The 18,018-nt window shown below is 38.5% G+C and overlaps 1 pseudogene; it reads right to left on the reverse strand.

Annotated features, from left to right (window-relative positions):
* Positions 1–4,449: 4,449 nt before the first annotated feature.
* Positions 4,450–5,359, reverse strand: LOC119528238 (annotated as a pseudogene).
* Positions 5,360–18,018: the final 12,659 nt, after the last annotated feature.

Raw genomic sequence — 18,018 nt, forward strand, 5'->3', positions numbered from 1 at the left:
TTAGTTACTGCAAAGTACTCTGATTTTACTATAAATTAAGTTATACCATTTGAAAGTCTTTCCATGTAGTTCAGTTTTAAATAGGTTGATTTTTCCTCTTGCTCAGTAAAAGATAAAACTTACTACATAAAAGAAAGAAACACAATAATAGGAAACAAGAACTGTTTATTTTATTGCAAAATTTCTCATATACATTGATGATTTCTTTTTATTGTATTTCCTTCCAATATTTTTTAAAAATAAGCTTTATTGAGGAATAAATATACAATGAAACTTATCAATTTTAAGGTATGGCTAAGTATTCTACTGTATGGATATGCCATTTATTTATTCATTCACTACTTGATAGACATTTAGTTTGATTCCAGGTTTGGGCTATTATGAATAAAGCTGCTATAAACCCTCAGACATTGCCTTTGTGTGACATATATTTTCATTTCTCTTGGGTAGAAATGAAGGAGTGAGATTGCTGAGTGCCATGGTAAGTGTACTTTTAACATTGTAAGAGGCTGCAAAACTCTTTTCCAAAGTGGTTGTAGCAAGTTTTATTCCCACCAGCATTGTATGAGAGGTTGGCTAATCCACACATTCACCAATATCTGATAGGTTAGTCTTTTTAATTCTAGCCAATATATTGTGTGTGCAATGATATTTGTCTATTTCTAGATGCTCTATTCTGTTGCATTGATTTATATGTATTTTCTTATACCTATATCACACTATCTTGATTACTAGAGCTTAATATAAAAAGTTTGGAAATCAAGTAGTAAGTTCTCTAAATTTGCTATTCTTTTTCAAAATTGTTTTATTTTGTTTTGTAGATGCCCTTTATCAAGTTGAGGAAGTTTCCATCTTTCTGTAGTTCGCTGAGAGGTTTACTTATGTGTTTAATTTTTTCAGATTCCTTTTCTGTATTTATCGAGATAATGACGTGGTTTTTTTTTTATTAACATCTTAATATGGTTAATTGCATTGAGTTTTGAATGTTGCATTCCTAGGATAAATCCCACTTGGTCATGATGCATTATCTTTTTATGTATTGCTGGATTTCACTTGCTAACATTTTTGAAAGAATTTTTCCTTCTATGTTTATGAGAAAGATTGAACTGTAGTTTTCTTTTCTTTCTTTTTTTGTCTTATTTTGGCATCAGGGCAATGCCGGCCTTAGGAAAATGATTCTACCTCTTCTATTTTCTGAATGTCATTGTGTAGAATTGGTATTATTTCTTCCTTAGCTATTCAGTTGAATTTAACAATGAAACCACTTAGGTTGTGGGATAGGATTCAATTTCCACAATAGATATAAGTCTTTTAAGGTTATTTCTTCTTGAGTGAATTTTATTTTTGTATTTTTAAGGAATTTTTCAATTCTATCTAAGCTGTCAAATTTGTTGGCATAAGTATGTTCATAATATTCATGGATGTAGACTTTGATTATATTTCCTTTAGTTTGCAGATATAAAAGTTGTCCATATAAATTTTCAGCACCATTTTATATGTACGTGATTAATGTCCACTTTAGGAATTAGCCCCCACTTTGAAAGAATGCCTCCTTCTCCCCTTCTTAAATGTCATTCTCCAAACCTTAATTTCCTCATGAAAGAATTTTCAGGTTATAGACTTGATTTTATTTTCTCTTAACTAGAGTTGTTTAAGGAAATAGAAAAAGGTTTCCTTAGCTCTAATTAATTTATTCTTCATTAAGTTGGTTTCACAATATTACAAGGACTTTAATTTTACATTCCTGTCATCCTCAAGTAGACCTTAAAGCAAGTTTTTTTTTTTTTCCATTTAAAATTTTGGTTAAAAATAAAAACACTCTTTTGATCTTTTATAAAAGGACCTGGAAAAATAGGTAAAATAGAGTGGTAGTGTGAAATGGGAAAAATTATCTAATTGCCAAAATCACCCTTTAATATAAGCAGCTAATTCTTCTCTTTGGCCTTGGAAAATAAACCTGTAACATGCTTTGGGAAGAAAGGGAAATGGCGATCCAAGCAGGAACAGAAACAAGAAATCACCCTTAAAGAAATCTAGAACAAACACAGTGGTAGAGAAAAGAAATGATAGACAGAACTAATATGATACCTGTGCTGTAGGACTCAAAACCCAACACCATGTCCCTAGGGAGGTTTGGAGAGTCAATCTATCTCATGTTGTTGCAGCTCAATCCTTGGCAAAACTAGCTTTATGCAACCTTCAGGCATTCCTTCTCTGACGTGATCAAACAGAAGGTTCAAGAGAACTGAATTCTCTTTTCACTTAGCAGGGACCTTGCTGACGGGAGAAAGGTGGTATCTTATGTGATTATACCAGTCCAACACATTGGAGACAGCATTTCCTCTAGAAAATAACCAACAGGCATTTTCAGATTCCTGCCTTGAAGAGTATAAGCAGCCTTTTCAAAGGTGCTTCCATAACCACTTGCACTTGATAAATCAAAATTTGTAGGTTTACTTGAGAAAACCAGCTATTTAAACAGGTCCACTTTAGAAAACCTTTTCACTCAATCATTTTGAGTATGAAACCTAGTGATTTTTGGCATCAAAGGTATTTATTCAAATTCTTTTGATTCTGTACCATAAAAAAATGAGAGTAATCTTGCTTGCTTTCCTGTTTTTACTAGATGATAAACTACTTCCATTTCAACTTCTCACAGCATTGCACTTAAATGCCCTTAGGTATTACTGGGTAAGAGCAGCTGTACCTTCCCTGCTAAAACCTTCCATTTTGGCTTTCTCTTATGTCACAGGAGAACTAAAAAGTCTTATGACCTGCTACCAAGGGGTTAGTTATGCTTCTTTGGAACTCAGATGAGAAGAAATGTGGGGAATTATCAGTTAGTCATTAGAAATAGAAAGCTAATTTAGTCAAATGCCTGATCACTTCATTATTCATTTTAACTAGTAAACCCATGTTGAAAGAATTTCTATGTGACATGTACTGTTACTTCAAGGACACAAAGAATAAATAGAAAGTTCCAGCTCTGGAGGAGCTTGTAGTCTTGTTTCACATGATTTTCAGATACTATTGGTAGAGCAGGTAAATGCTTGGAGAGTGGTGGAGGGAACCTCAAGAGCACTAAGGAGAGGCCCAATTTTCTGAGCAAAGCCATGCCCCAGGCATCAACAGAACATCCATTAAAAATACTTCTCACATCCTTTACTATCACTACAGTGGAGTAAAGCCCTAAACTCCGGCATGTTACCTGCTTCTGCCATCCTCCTGTGTGGGAATGTCATGCAAGAGATGGAGTGGCTGTATCACTGTCCCTGCAGAATAAAAAGGAGACAAGTCTTAGTTTCACAGAAGAGTCTCTTAAGAGACAATCCATAATACTGGATCCAGATATTTGTAGTTAAAGATATTAAAAAATATTTTTATATTCTAATTTTTCTTTTATTTGTAAATTAGCAGTTTCACTTCATTGTTTTTTTTTTTTTTCCTGCTCATAACTGACTGAAAAAACGGACACTCAAGAGGCTAATACAGCTCTTGCCTAAAAGCAACATCAAGACCACTGAGTATTTGTGCATCTCTGGGCCAAGAGTTACTGCTCAAAATCTCTCCCTTCCCTGAACTGGGAGAGGGCAGGAGGACGGGTGAATCTGGGACAGAGGAACAAATAACCATCGTCTTCGCTCTGCCATCAGGGCTCTGAGGAGGCCCACCTGCCTCTGCCAGAGCCCACTGCTCCGAACTCCTAAGGCATTCTGGCTGTAGGTGTTTGGGGGGAACATGCCGGCCTCGGGTTTCTTGAGGGCCACGTGCCAGCCCAGGGGTCCTTGGCCCGCACCCTCTTCCCACGCAAGCCTCTGGGAGAGCCAAGTTTTTTGCTGGCCGGGCAGGGCCAACCTGGGCCCTGGGACAGGGGGACATGGGGGGAGGTGCCGTGAAGTGAGGTGGGGTGGGCTGGGGCAGCCTCTCACCACCCCACCCATCCCCTCTTTAAGAGGGTGTCTTACCTATTGCCAGTGCTGAGGTCCAGCCGTGGTCTGGTGTGGCCCAAGTCCCCTGGGGCTCTGAGGCTGGCAGTGAGGGGAGGCGGCAAGGGTCGGCAGAACGGTGGCTGGGGCGGCCCAGTGCTTACATTTGTCCCCAGACGGGTGGCCGGGCCTGGGGCCTGCAGCCTAGGCCCTGTAGTGGGGAGCTGGGGACGGCCCTGAGGACAGGAGGGAGCTGGCCATCTCTGGGAAGGGCTAGTCAGGAACCCACCCCAAAGGGGGCAGACTGTGGCCCACTCAATCCAGAACCCTGCTCCCAACGCGGGCCCTCGGGTGCAAGCCTACGAGACACCAGCGGATCCCGTGGACGGAGAAGTTCAGGAGCGGGAGGGGTGGCTGCGGGGAGGCGCCCGCAGTGCGCAGGTGCGCAGGTGGGTGGGTGGAGCCAGTGCGCGGGCGTCGGAAGGCCGAGGGGCGCTTCTGGGGGTGGCCCATGCGGCCTGGGCTAGGGAGGCAGATGCGCGGGCTTGAGGGCAGTGGTGGGGGAATGCACAGCAGCCCCGGCAGGCAGCTGTGGCCAGGGGCGGAGAGGGTCCCGGATGACTTGCTAGTTCACTAAGTCCTGGCTGTGGTTCCTGGCGTCAGGGGCTTTATCCGCTGTGTCTCAGAGCATGAAGCCCACAGATCGCCCGTTCCTCAGCTCCTCCAGCTCAGGCCACCGCCGAAGGCCTTCACAGACGGGTTGGCGAAGTAGGTGGCACACGGTGCAGTCCGCCAGCCCTCCACGTTGGCGCGGATCTCCTGCAGCATCTATGTGGTGCCCGTCCTTCCGCAGTCATTCTGACAGACTTGACTGTCTTGAAGATGGGGCGGGGCTAATTGTTTGGACGGATAGTAAACTTCCTCTGCCCTGGGAGACCAGCAGCCCGTTCTGGCCCTGGAACTCAATGGTGTCTTCAGTATTCATGCTTTCCAGGTACTGGGGCATCTTCCTTCAGTGGGAAGTGTGGGAGGGGTGTCTGAAAGTAAACCGTGATGACCAGGTCAACGAAGCCTTGTTGTCATCGCTGGAAGGCGTAGGGCCGGATGACCAGGTTGCCATGGATTTGAGCCAAGTGGTGCTGGCCGATGGGGAGGCCCAGGATGTGCTGGGACTACAGCAGGGCGAAGAGGACCTCCTTGTCCATGAGCCACAGCAGGTACTTGATGTCTGGGTTCTCGAGGGTGATGGCTGGGGCAGAGTGCTGGAACAGCTTAATAATCTGGCTGTAGAGGGACCAAACTGGGGAGAGGCACCAGGGGCCCCACGTGCTCATCTGGGCCAGGATCCGCTGCTGCTGCTCTGACCTTGGGGCCATCGCTCCCAGGCCCCCGGCGTATTCTTCTTTAAATGCGATCGAACTGTTACTCTTCATTTGATTGCAATACAAATATACTGAAATATTTTCCTCTTGATTTCTTTTTTAACAAATATAACCAGTAATTCTACTTCTGAATCACATTACAACTGATTATATCAAGTTATCTGTGAGAACAGACAACTTTCTTCAGATAAAGATGACCAGAAAGTTTTGCACAGTAATAAAATAAGATTGAAAAGTCACGTTTACAAGTGACCTTGCAGTCCTGGAAACTATAATAATTTGTAATTATTTTGAGGAAGCAATTTGAATCCTAGGCACTGTGAGACTGCTGGGGCCAGGAAGTTTAGCTAGAAGTAAGTCTAGCTGACCATCCTAACTCTGAATACTCTCTGCTTTTCCTCTACTGGTTATATGGAAAGTAGCTGTCATTATAGTGTTGGCAAAAACAATTTTTTTCAGATACAACATTTCTTTATGTAGGAGAATTTATATGCTATAGCGCTGCCTATTAATTTTTGGAAAATCTAATCTTATCTCTTTTTGAATGTTCAGAATTATTATGTGACTTAGGATACTTTGGTTTCTCAGAATCAAGTTACCAAATACTTGAATTTTTAATTGTCCCCAAATCTTGAGTTCCTTGAGCAGTGTCTGCATCAACAAGGTACATGTGGGAAATGTTGCTTGACAGCAGTGGTTGGAAATTGTTCCAGTGAAGCTGGCACTTTTTAATTTTAAATAGATGAGTAGATCTCAGAGAAAGGCCATCTGGAAACTTGGATGATCTGGGTAATATTGTAGGTTAATTTAGAAATTAATTAGGCTAGTAAAATTTTCCCTAGTTCTTTTCAGGTTTGGCATTGTTATTAAAGCGCTGCTGATTCTGCAACATAAACTTACACATTTCTCTACTGGCACAGTTAAATGACTACAGAGGTGCTATTTTCTATTTTTACTAATTCTTTCATGTTCTTTGAGTTCAGTATGACTTCCTTTAGGTCTCAGATTATGGGTCAGGGCTTATTTGTATTCTTATTATTTGTGAAACAACTGTTACAACAATAACAAGAATTGCTGAGAGGGAAAAAAGAAGGTTGCTCTAAGAGTGATTTGTTGTTGTTTGTATATAACATTATCTTAGCCTTTAAAATGGAGCATGAATTTGAAATTTAGTTCCTTGATGTAAGATGTTCTTTCTCTCTAAGATATCTACATGGTTGATGGAAGACAATTCGCTCTTACTGGTGAATTTTGTCATTCTCACCGACATTCAGCTATCTTGTAGTGTGGTATTATGAAAATCTAATGTGTCAGCTAGCAGTCACTTGCATTTCTCCAAGAGTGAATGCCTTTAGTAGGAGCTGTTTTGCTGTTAGAGATGGCTTTACGTTATGGGACCAGACTCCAAATGCCAGTGTCTAATCTATCTTGCAGTTAAGCTTGCAGCAACAAGATGGTACTGCCTAGCTATATATGCTAAATTCCTTGCATAGGTGGTATTACAGTTCTACTCTAAATAAAGCAATCAATCAATATTTCTTCTCTGCTTACACTCCAATCTTCAGAACTGCTTGTTACGCTAGCTAGATGGATTTACTTAGAGCAGTGAAAGACATTCAGCAAGTCCATCCAATTTCTTGATTTATTTGCTATTGATGCATAAAATAAGCTTGTCTGTGAAATAGCCAGGTTGAAATTGCTGTTCTCATGCATTTTCATTGTTATTATTTGGCTAGACTGACTCCTTAGGGTCAAATTAAAACTCATTCATCCAGAGCTACATGAGTGACAATAGCTAGCTTCTTCACTTAAGATCAGTACCAGTAGTATATTTGAATAAAACTGTTGAAGAATCTTAAATAATATCTGGATCTACCAAATATTCTAAAAGCAAATGTGAAGGAACATCCATATGAATTGTTCATCTTAGAAACTTGCTTAGAATTTGACATCTAGATTTTATCGTCGCTGAAAATGAAGGGGAATTACCTATAAACCTAAGAACTCAATGGCAGTATATGTGGAATTTTCTAGCACTAATATAATAATGGTGATATTTACATTTTGTATTGCCTTATGATCAACCGAATACTTTTGCACATGTAATATGTCTTCTGATACAACATCTCAAGATATTTTTAAAATAAACTATTATTAACTGATTTGAAGACTGGATAAGTTTTTTAAAATTCTGAGAGACAGTCATGATTCAGAGACATCTGAAGTTCTACATGCCTTCCCAGCCTTTAATAATGCAAAATCTTTTGAGAAAAAAAATATCATATCTAAGTCCCATACTTTTTACAAAAATAATTTTCACAAAATACCAAATGTAAAAAGAGGGTCTTTTCAAAAGAAAAAAAAATACTTAGTCAGTATATTACTTCTTCCAAAATACTTTTTTAAGTTTTTAAAACTAGTATTTAAAATGTATGTTTTAAACATCATTTCCTATTGTATGCAGCTTAGAAATAAATCTAGCCCAAGGTCTTCACTTTATAGATGAGAAAAATTAGGACATACAAAGTTAAGTGATTTTCCCAGGGAGCTGAAATTAGAGCCCTCACCTTATTACTCTCAGTCCACTATTCGTCTTTCCCAAACCAAACCTCTTTAATGTAAACAATGCCATGGTTTCTACATATGATTTTATAGTGTACGGCCAGTCTCAAAAGGTGAAACATTCCCATGACAAATATTCTACCTAAATTAGTGCCTCCTTTCTCTAATGGTGATTCCTGTTACTTGCTTGTCTTGTCTTTACTTTCCTTTTCTTCTTTCTCTCTGTTCTTCCCTTTGTAATGTTTTGTATGACTGAACAATTTGTTTTGCTGGTTATACTGTTCAGTTATAAATTCTTTGAAGATAAGGAAAATCTTTAGGGAAGGTCAGCTGAATTAGGCTTTGTATGTTAAAAAAAAGCTGGTATAGAACTTTAGACTTTCCAAATAACTTGGATGCATGAAGGCTTGTCTTTCATGTGCTGTCTCCTGGAATCTTTCAGACTTGGGTCCCCAGGTTTGCCCTTGTCTTTTATATGTGCCACCTTGTAACACAGAGGAAGCAAAAAAAGGAATAATACATTAACTTTTATTAAAAAAGGAATTTAGATCTTTAAAATATTTCTGTTTTGCACAAACTGGTTTAGGGCATTTTGTTCTTCTGAGTTTAAATAGTATAATCCACAAAAATTGAAATATTCCCAACTTCTTACTGCATCTATTTTGGTACCAGCATTTAAAGATAAAATAAGAGGAGTGCTAACAGTCAAAATAAGTTGCAGTGTTAGGCAATGACTTTTGGCTTTTTGGGGGGGTCAAGAAAAGTGTGTTTCAAGAAAACTGAGTGGCTCCTAAGAAGCTTAAGGGTGCTTGTCTGTTTTTTCTTGTGAAGCGTGCATAGGCTATATGTATATTTTTTTTAGGATGAAATATGATTTGACAATTAAATAAGTCATTTGTATTTGTAGAAGACCCTTCTCCTTCTTGATATACTTATCCACAGGAATCAAATGAACTTCACTTAATAGTGGGGTAGAGAGGAGTTCAATGTGGTAGCCATGACAGTAATTTCTTCACTATTGTGCCACTTCTGAGCCTACTCAAAAGAAGAAGCCAGCTGACATGGAAAGCCAGTGGGGTCCATACAAAGGGGCCTCTCTTTTGGGGTTTTTATTGTCCTTCCTTCCAATTAATCTAAATAGTCTTCCTACATTTCCAAATACCTTTCCTTTGGTAGCTTTGAATAGCTCTTACAAATGCACGTTCTTGTTCAGAACACTCTTTTATTTTTAAAAATTATTTTATTCACTTTTTTTTTATTAGAGCAGTTGTAGGTTTACAGAAAAATCATGCAGAAAGTACAGAGTTCCCATATTACAACTCCACCCCCTCCCACAGTTTCCCCTATTATTAACACTTTGCATTAGTGTGGTACTTTTGTTATAATTGCTGAAACAATATTATTAAAATTATGCTATTACCTATAGTCCATTGTTTACATGGTTCACTGTGTTGTACAGTTCTATGTTTTTTTTTAAAATATTCTTATTCTGGTAACATATATACTGTCTAAAATTTCCCATTTCAACCACTTATACATATACAATTTAGTGGTGTTAATTATATTCACAATGTTGTGCTACTGTCATGCCATCCATTATCAAAACTTTTCCATCACCCTAAACAGAAACTCTGTACCCATTAAGCAATAACTCCCTATTCCCTATCTCCACCCTGGCCCCTGCTAACCTGTATTCTAAATTCTGACTCTGTGAATTTATATATTCTAATTATTTCATATAAGTGAGATTACACAATATTTGTCCTTTTGTGTCTGGCTTATTTCACTCAACATGATGTCTTCAGGGTTTATCCATGCAGTAGGAAGGCTGTCTTTTTATTTAAGGATTTGAACACTATTATTTTTTTATCTAGAAAAATATCCTCCTTTTATTTAAGAGTTTTGATCAGAAACTTGAAACATTCTATATCTCTTATTACCTTTGGCCACAAAATTAAGTCTGAAGTAAAAGAACTGAGAAACACATGCATATACATTTATCAAAGATCTTGAGTAGCACACTTTAAACTTCTAAGCATATACATTTTTAAAAATTGTTTTCTATAAATAGCTAAAGGGAAAATTTTTAATGTATGAAAGCTCATAGTCATCTGTCTCACCCACTGCTACTGTCATGAGAAAGAGAACAGAATTTGTCATTGAGGATTTAGCTTATGGGACATTCCCCTTCTGAATTAAAAAAATGGCTGTAGATTTTTGCAGACTATGATATGGGTGCTTTAAATAACTTGGTCTAAGGAACATGATTCTTCTAATCATCATTTTGAAAGTATACTTTAATTAATAATAAATCAGTGGGTATTATCGTAGACTAAATCTTAGTCCAGAGGGCAAAAGTTTTTAAGAGTCTCTGAGTGTGTAAGCTTTGGTCAAACCACTCAACCTGCCTTTCTATGAGTGGATACAAGTGGCATAGACCAACATATAGCTCATGCCACTGTACCCTAGTGGTCTGTTCTTTCAGATTGAAATGAAATTAGCATGAGCAATCATTCCATGCATGGTTTGTATAAAGTTCTAACAGAGCCCATATGAAGATTTTTTTTGACTTCTTGGAGGCCTTATATTTTAACAGTCACCTTTGGATATATTTCTGCCTCTGCTGAACTATTGTTAGTCATTCTTCACTTTTTGGATATTTCTACATCTCAGTAATGATGTTGACATGAGGAAACATGAATCATTTTCCTTGATTCTCCTTCTACCTCAAAGCTACATTACTCTAGCTTTATTGATAAAATGGACTTTTACTAAAGGCTTGCGGTTTGCATTGATGAGAGGGATCATCATCATACTAGTATAGTAAACAAAATAAAATTGTGTATTATACAGTAGATAGAATCACAATAATGATTCACAAATATATGGAAATTAAACAACAAACTCTTAAACAACCAATGGGACAAAGGAGAAATCACAAGGAAAATTAGGAAATATCTTAAGGTGAATGAAAATGTAAACACAATATATCAAAACTCATGGGATGCAGCAAAGACAGTTCTGAGAGGGGAGTTTGTGGCTCTAAATGCTTATGTTAAAAAACAAGAAAGATCTCAAATCAGAGACCTAATCTTGCAATGGAAATAAATCTAACCAAGGATGTAAAGGATTTGTACCCAGAAAAATATAAAACATTGCTGAAAGAAGTTAAGGAAGACCTAAATAAATGTAAGGGCATTTCTGTGTTCATGGACTGGGAGACTAAATAGTGTTAGATGTCAATTCCACCCTGAGTGATTTACAGATTCAACACAATCTCAGTAAAAATCCCAATAGCCTTCTTAGCAGAAATGGAAAAGCCAATCACTAAATTCTTATGGAAGGGCAAAGGGCCCTACATAGGTAAAACCATCTTGAAAAGAAAAACAAATTTGGAGGGCTCACACTTCCTGATTTCAAACCTTATTGCAAAGCTACAGTAATCAAAACAGTATGGTACTTCTCATGTTTTAGCATGTATCAAAACTTCATTGCTTTCTACAGTTAAATATTATTCCATTTCTTGTATGTACCAAATTTTGCTTATCCATTCATCCACTGATGGACACTTGGGAAGCTTCCACCTTTTGGTTATTGTTAATAATGCTGCTATGAATACACTGGTGTGACCAGTTTGCCTTCCCACCTCTCAGTGTTCTCCGTTGATTTTCTCATGCATTTTTTCTAGTTTATAATTGTACTTAGCAGGTGAGACTAGTTTGGGCCATCTCATCTGGAGTGGAAGTCTCTTTTGTTTGATTTTTAAAAGTTTGATTGCTAGATTCTTAAAAGGTCCTTTTAGCTACCACAAAACATGGGATTTCTCACTGGCCAGGTCATTCCAGGCAATGTCTGGACTCTTGCCTTCTTTTTTCCTTCTCTATTTCTCTGCTCTTCTAACCTCGGTTTTCTAAAGAACCACAGCTTCTCACTTGGTTATAGAGAGAATTTTGCTAACTCCAGCTACGAAGCTATCACTCTGCTCCAAGTCCCTTTGTCTATCTCAAACCCATCAACAGGCTCAGTTGAACAAAGGGGCCTTCTGCTACTTTGGGTAGTACAAAGATAAACAGAGACCTTGAGCAAGAGATTTTTCCTTTCACAGTATGTGACATTCAGTGCTTTAAATAGCATCTTCTCTCACCTCTGTGTTTTAACACAAAAGTAGATGGAGCATTTCTGTTCCAGCTTTTGACCAAAACCTGTGATCTCTTTAGAGTTTGGGATTATTTCCCTTGTACCTAGCAAAGTGCCATGCACAGAGAAGGTATGTAATAAATGTGTGTTAAATGTGGGCATAAAAGGGAGGCTGTAGGACTGTTAGGCATTATTCACTGTGTGAATAGATTCAGTGTGACAATAATAGGTCTGGAGGACTCTGAAAGGTCAATCAGTTCATCTTTTCGCTTCTGTCCAAAAACACACAACAGATAGCTAGCCATCTAGTATGGTTTTCAGTACTTTAAAATAAAGGATAATTACAGTTTCCTTCAGTGATCCATTCCAGTGTTTAAAAACTCCCATTGTCAGCAAGATTCTCTTTATATCTAGCCTAAATCTCCCACACTGCTTTCTTTCTTAAATCTTAGCAGATAGACACATGTCACCTGAGTTTGAATGGTTTTTACTTCTTTAATTACTTATGAGCAAGTATTTACATGCTAGCATGATTATCTTTCTATGCATCAGCTTCCAGGCTCTCCTTTATCAGAGGGCATATGCATTTATCTGTTCTCATCACTTGACTGAGAACTATCAGTGACCTGATATTGGTTCCTAACTGTGTTATATTGATTGCATTAATGGTCCCAGTTTATACCAGTGTTCTCTGGAAGTGCCCTCCCGCCCCCCCCCCCCTCCACTGACCCTGGGCTCAACCGTGTGACTTGCTTTAGTCAGTGGGACAGTAGCAAACTATATGCAAGCAAAGGCCTGAAAAGGCTCTTGCATGTTCATGTCACTGTTCTCAGATCTCACCTGGAGAATGTGCCCAGGTTAGGGTGCTGGAGGGATAAGAGAGCCACCACAGCCAACACATCAGCTGACCATAGACATATGAGGGAGCTCAGCCAAGGCCAGAGCTGAGTCTGGCCCAGATCATCAGAAATAACTGCCCAATTACCTATATACTCAAAATTAATAATGAGTGGTTTTTGTTTCAAACTATTAACTTCTAGGGTGGCTTATTGGCAGCAAATACTAATGGATACTCTCCCTAGGAGGGGCTTCCTACTCTGGTGGAATTTGACCTCAGCAACTGGTTCCCCTTGCTGCCTGTGAATCACATAAGCTTCTTTAACTCTTAATCTCTTACCTCTTAATGAAGCCTGGGAACTTACTTCATTGCTTTTTTCCGAGTCATCTACCAGTATAAATTACTTTGGGTTGCTCGCCTGGCCTCTGACCCCTTGCTCTTTGTTGACCTGATTCTATATTTTTACCTTTCTATATGTTTATCATGTACCAGTGGCATCTTCCCATGTTTTGTTATTCCAGATCCTATCTCCTTGCTTTGTCTTTGAAATATTGCTAGAACATTCCCCATTCCCACAGAACTGATGCATTATTGTGTGACCATATTTAGAGTTATAACTAAAAATACTTGAGAGTAATATTGCCCCCTGGGAGTTAGCTAAGATAGTTTGAACATGCTGCTAAGGAGTCCAAATTTGTAGGCTTAATCCCCATATGGGCCACTAGATTTACACAAAAGAAATAATAACTGTTTTATCTTCTGTTATGCTCTTAACCAGGTCAGAAATTATTACAAATATATAACCCATCACAAGGTATTCTAGGCAAAAGAGTGTGGGTGGCTTAGGGCCAAATGCAGCCAATGTTAAGACCATGCAAAATGCACATCAGTGATTATGGGGCAGGAACAAATCTTTATCTGAAGATAGTATGGCTCATGCAAGTTACTTGTGAAGAAAAACCAAGAATCAGTCCATATATAATTGGTAGTCAGAGAAAGAGTCCAATTGGCATATCTGTGCTTCATACAATAACCAACAGAAACATTTTTTTGGTATTACTTTGTATAGCACTGTTTTTGGGTATATAAAATACTTTCAAATGACTCAGTTCTTTGGCTCTTCCTCTTAGATTTCACTACTAAATGGACTTATTACCAAATGCCAAATGAATTCAGGTTTCTGCTGAGAACTTAGCTCACTAGGAAGATAAGCTTGAGTTACAGACAGAGGACTAGGTCTTATAAGAAATTTGGGGAATTTTATCCATCACCTTTTGGCTCCATAATGCTTGGGGGATAACAAGGTTTTGTGTGTTCTTCTTCCTCTGGAAAACAAATAGGAGGGAATTTAGAGGTAAATAACTATAGTGATAATTGTAGTATTGCTTTTTTAAAGAGGTAAGGGAGGGCCATTTTGGCTGGAGTGAAGGTTCCCATAACTGCTTCCTGCTGGTATTCCATGTTTCCTCCTCTGACTCTAGCTGAACAGAGGTATTCAGAGTAAAATCAATGTGATAATTTTTTTTAGAAAGGGTGTTCTAAAAACAGTTTTAGAAAGGGTGTTCCTTCCCCAAAGAATATACTCCAGGAGATGAAACTGCCCACTTAAAGGAATCAAAGAAATGGGCAGTTTTTTTTTATATGGTGAATTTTAAGATAATTCAGTACTGAATTGTACTGATTTCAAATGAACCTCATGTTTCTGCTTAGCCACCTTTGTATTCCTCTCATTGATTTCTCAATTGTTTCAGAATGCTCCACTTTCCTCTAGCTTCAGTGTCACTTTTCCCTTTCAGAAATGGCATTGACACCACTAAACTGGAAGACTGACTCCACCAGGCACAGAACCCCTCCACGTTAAGTTGACATAAACTTTTTCTCCCTAATCTGCTCTCAAAACCCTTAATTTTTAAGTTCCCTCTTAATCTTCTTAAGATTCCTGCCATAACTTCATTCTTTAAGTTGAACCCTTTTCTAATCTTATTTTCATTGAAACTAATTAAACTAATTAAACTACATGATCAAGATAAAATAATGACCTTCTAGTTGTGAAATGCAATGACCTTTTCTCAGTGTTCATTTTTCTTGAGGCTTCTTGAATATTTACCCCTCTGCCACTTTCTTGAACCATTCCTTTGTCTTTGTCTTCTATGCTAATATGTTCTGACCACTTCTTATCTAGGTATTTTGTGGCTCTTCTCTCCATCTGCCTCTAAATGTAAAATTTCTTTAAAGTTAAGTCCTTGGCCTTCTGCCTGTCTTTTTGACACTTTCTTCCATATTTGCATTCTAGAAACCTTCAATCTCCCCCCACATAGGACTATAGTTCCAACCTATTACAATGAGCCTACCCCATCCATGCTTCAATATCCAGGCAGTTCATGCTGGCCTCGACAATTGTTGAATAAAAAGGAAGTCATTTTTTCAACTTAGTATTTCATATGACATCATGTCACACAGTAATTTTTTTATGGATTTTTTAAAAATTCAGTTTTATTCAGATATATTCACATACTATACAGTCATCCATGGTGTACAATCACCTGTTCACAGTGCCATCATATCATTATTCATTCATCACCCCAATCTATTTTTGAACATTTTTCTTACACCAGAAAGAATCAAAATAAGAATAAAAAATAAAAATAAAAAAGAACACCCAAATCACCCCCCAATCCTACCTTATTTTTCATTTAGTTTTTCTCCCCATTTTTCTACTCATCCATCCATACACTGGATAAAGGGAGTGCGATCCACAAGGTTTTCACAATCACACTGTCACCCCTTGTAATCTACATTGTTATACAATCATCTTCAAAAGTCAAGGCTACTGGGTTGGAGACAAACACAGTAATTTTGTCTATAACTATGATATTATGAGGTGCATATATTTTGTGATTTAAACTTGTAAGTCCTCCCCTGAAATGACCAAATTCAAAGGTCTATGAGTCTTCTCTCTATTGTAGGTAGATGAATCTTCTGTTTTTAGATGTACTCACATCTATTCCAGTTTCTATTTCTGTTCAGTGTGCAGTTAGGAGAATGACTCTCTGACTTTGCTTCATTTCTGGATGTTAGGAGAACTCTGGAGAGAAGGCTCAAAATTAAATCGAGTTGTATTCAAGTACTGAATTTTCAACAAATCAAAGAACTTTGATGAGTGATTTTACTTTGTATTTCCACTCTGCCTCTTTCCCATAATCATCCCCTTTAGTGTTCAGTGTTGTTAAATCCATAGCCTCTGGGGTCGAAAGTGTGCTAGGGGAGACATGGATATTCATGGTGGCCCCATGTGGTTCTGGGCAATAGAACCTTGGTGAAGGCTGGTGGACCACAGAGCTTGACAAGGCAAGTCATCAGCAAGAAATGTGACTGCAAGTGGTCCAGTTCTCCTTCAGGCTTCTTATGGGCCTCATCACACTTTTTCCTAGCGTTCAAGGCTGTGTGGAGAAATCCTGTGCACAGATAAACTCCTAACAGAGCTTTTATTCTTCCGGTGGGTCTCAGCTTCTTGCTTTTTATGCCAATCACCCTGAGCACCGAGAGTTGCTTTAGACGGTGTTGCTGCACACTGTTCTGCTTCCTTGTCCTATAAATATGAAAAGTACTTACGAAAAAACTCCTGTCATCCCACAGATCTTGTGCTCAAGAAGTAAAGACTCATGGTAACCCCAGACAAAGCATCAGTGATTCATACTTGGGAGGTAAAGGGAGCTTGAAGTCTAGCACAGTAATAAATAATAACTCCTTCCCATAATGTGATCATGGCCACTTCAATGAGCTAGTGATAACTCAAGGGCCTTATAATATTGCTCTGGCATTTACCTAAATTGTGTGGATGACCCATTTCTTAGTTTGTGGAATTAGGCCTTTTGTGTCAGCAAGCTCTAAAACTTTGCTCCTCAAAGTGTGGTCCATGGACCAAAAGTGTCAGTATTGCCTGGACCTTGTTAGAAATTCAGAGTCTCAGTCCCATAACAGACCTATGAATCAAAACTTGCACTTCTAACAAGATCTCAGGTGATGTAAATGCACATTAAATTTTAAAAAGCAATGTTCTAGAACATGGAGTTCATTTTCCTGAATTTCAGTCATCAATCCTACAACTTAGTAACTTTTCTCCTCTCCTTACATGTTTTTAACCCAACCACGTACATTTACTAGAGATCAGAGCTTCCGGGTCATACCAATTATAATTAATCTCGACCAGACTGTTTTTAAATTATCTGAATGCAAACCGAGGAGAGTCTATGTTCCATTCCTGATTTGACTATTTGGTAAATCAGTTCTGTGCTCTCTCTGGCTATCTCCATCTCTCTCTCAAATATACACACATTGCCAGTAGGCATGTAAACTCTAATTTTCTACTCCTAAGTTGAGAGTCTGTTGAACATTATATGTTGGAGGCACCCTTTAACTGATGGAGTAATTTCAAGATCCTGAATGTCAAGAATGGAAAAGATTCTAGTAAAATTCTATTAATAGATTATTTATTTCAGAAAATTGTTCCCCAGTAGGTCTTTATTCTTGCAATGGCATCTTAGCCAAAGAGAAAAATGTTTGATCAAACACACAACTGCGACTCAGTAGAATTAAGTATAGCCACCTTGTTGTCTCTATCGGTGAGATGGGATTGTATGCTGGTTTGGAGCTGTTATATATCCCAGAAAAGGCCATGTTTTTTTAATCCATTCTTCTGGGTGCAGACCTGTTGTGAGTGGGACCTTTTGGTTAGGTTATTTCAATTGAGATTTGACCCACTTCATTCAGGGTGGGTCTTACTCCCTTTACTGGAGTTCTTTATGAGACAATAAAAGAGAGCCCAGAGAGCTTAGAGAAAGCCTCCAGAATTGCTGAGAGAGGGAGCCACTGAAGCCAGAAACTGAAAGCAGTGAAACCCAGGAGAGAAGGACTAGCAGACTCTGGCCATGTGCCTTCCCATGTGACAGATGTGTCCCAGATGCCGACAGCATTTCTTCAGAGAAGGTATTATCCTGTTGATGCCTTAATTTGGGCATTTTCATGGCCTTGGAACTGTGAATTTGTAAGCTAATAAATCCCCCATTGTAAAAGCCAACCCATTTCTGGTATATTGCATTCTGGCAGCTTTAGCAAACCGAAAACAGGTTGAAAGTACTTATTGTGTACTAGTTTTGTTTGTCCCCCAACACTG

This window comes from Choloepus didactylus, chromosome 2 (assembly GCF_015220235.1).
Source record: "Choloepus didactylus isolate mChoDid1 chromosome 2, mChoDid1.pri, whole genome shotgun sequence".
Taxonomy (NCBI): Eukaryota; Metazoa; Chordata; class Mammalia; order Pilosa; family Megalonychidae; genus Choloepus; species Choloepus didactylus.